Here is a 2,620-nt window from a genome sequence, read left to right as displayed (position 1 = left end):
GTTACGAGCGTCAAAGGTTACAACATTGGTGTCAAGAGCCTGAAATTATCTTACCGGCTTATTCATCTACGGATGATTTCGACTGCGACGCACGTGATATTTGCAATGCCGTAATAACGGCGATGCACGTGATATTTGCGATGCACGTTTTAACTTCGATGCACGTGACAACTGCGATGAACCTGTTGTCGTAAAGAAATAAAGTTACTGTAAAAATTAAGCTGATAACGAAGAAGACAATGAAGATTTTAAAAATATTCAAAAAGTTAGCAGCGGCAAAGACATGGAAACTTTTGTATGCAGTGGGACTACCATTCGAATCTTGCTGCCAGCAAATCGCCTGCTTTTCTTTTTAACAGCTACAACAGTGATTTAAGAGTTAACGATGTCTTTGAGGTTGATAATTTTAACGCTGATGAGAATATTCATACCAAACACAAATTGGTGACAGATATTGAAAAAAACTATTCCAGTATGCGCTTAGAACGGAAGCTTGACCTTTGTTTACCTGAAAGATGACATCAACGACGGCTTCATTGCTGATGAGAATGAGATTTGATCGCTGCATCACTGAACGACAAGAAAGATGTCAACAACAAATATTACAGCATGCATCAAAAATACCCGTTTGGTCATTCTAGACTTCGTAAACTCAATAAAAAGAAAACACTTGCTTCAAGTGCCAACAAAATAAAAAAAGGACCACGACGGCTACCTATGACTAGATGAACCGAAACAACGGAAATGTGGTATGACCTGATCTTGCTATATTTTTAATTTTTTGATTTTTATATATAGGTCCTGCATAATCAGGTTTAAAGTAATGTCTCTAGCGAGAGTTGAAGCGAAGTTGTAAATGTGGTTTTATATAGTTACTTGGATTAGTTTATTGTTTCTATTACTGTTGGCATTCAAAAAAACGTTCAACAAAGTTGCGCTTGAAGCAGTTGTGTTCATCTTTCGGAAATCTTGAACCTACGTATAACGAACATTTGACGATGGTTTGTACGTGCATCGTGAGTCTTCTCGATAACTTATTCGTATGATAACGACTAAATTATTGAGAAGACTTAAGATGCACGTAAAAACTGGCACTATAAAGAATCACATGAAAGAGTAACACAAAATTAAAATTACTAGATAAATCTTGGATCACAATGTTGAAATCTTACATTAGAATGACAACCATTATAATTTACGACTAGCCGAACCAATACTTATAGAACTAAGACATCCGATAATAAATATTCAACAACTGGCAATGATTCTTCCCACCAATATATTTAGAAACAGATGAATTATCAATAATGAAAACACATAAAAGTTTTATATTTATCGATAATAAAAACACGTAAAAAGTGTTATATTTTACGACGTTGAAAGATTTTAAAATTAAATATTCATTTTGAATAAATAAGGAACCAATAAATAGGCACAGTATAAAAATATTTGAGCATCTGGGCACAACCTCAACGTATCAATTTGAACACCGAAGATGGTGTAGGGATACCGAAAAAAGCTTTTCTGTTCTATCATGCATAAAATAAACAAAAATTTTGGTTTTGAACTAAAAAAAACTTGAAAATGATTTACGATTAACCGTTAAAAAAATCGAAAAGTTAAATTGGAAGTTAACTAAAGCCGAACAAAAACTAATTAGAAAACTAAAACAATTGTCCAAAATACTTATATACTAAGTCACCTGAGCAACCATTCACTCTCAAATAAACTCACTATACTCGCGTCATACTATTCATGATAAAAACCAATTTACATAACATTCCACTAGTATGCATTCAAAACCAATTCATACAACTTTTAACAGCATGCATACCAGACCACTCAATACAACAAGCGCGCCAAACCAACACACACACATGAAACATTCATTCATATACGCGCGCCAAAAAAACTTCACATATATAATACATATAATATATATATATATATTTATTTATATATTGTTGAAAATAGAAGCCCATTTTGCGTTAATAACTCAACACTTCTGAACTTTTAAAATTGATATTTATTTAAAATTTAAAACGAACAAGATGGTGAGGCTAACAGCGCCGTTTCGAATAATTCATCATCAGAGACCTATGTGAAAATGAATATTGCAAAATATGAAATTAAAATAAATAAATAAATATGAAATATGCAAAATATGAAATTTAAATAAATATTAAATGTACGTAAAATATAATATTATAATGGAATTATTAAAGAAATGACAGGGTAACCTTTGCTAGGGAAATTATATGAAGATGGTAGAAATAAATTTATATTGTAAAAACTTTGAATGCAATTAAAGCGAACCATTATTAAAATAATAAAAAGATAAATAAATTAAGGTAAAACGGAGGTAGGTACTCCTATGGTATCGTCCATGTTTACAAACAATCGTTATGTACTTTTAATAAATTAACTCCGCCCATTTTGAATTATCTAGCGCTTGATTATTTATTTATATCAAATTGAAAATAATTTAATTAGGTAAGTTTTTTAGATCATTACTTGTCAAATAGTTGAAATAGTGAACATTAAATAAAAAAAAGTTAAAATATGAGTAAATTTCTGTTTTGATAACAATCAATGGCCTATGGAGTGGTTAACAGGGTTA

Source organism: Helobdella robusta, assembly GCF_000326865.2.
Source record: "Helobdella robusta unplaced genomic scaffold HELROscaffold_15, whole genome shotgun sequence".
NCBI lineage: Eukaryota > Metazoa > Annelida > Clitellata > Rhynchobdellida > Glossiphoniidae > Helobdella > Helobdella robusta.
Note: the sequence above shows the minus strand (reverse complement) of the source record.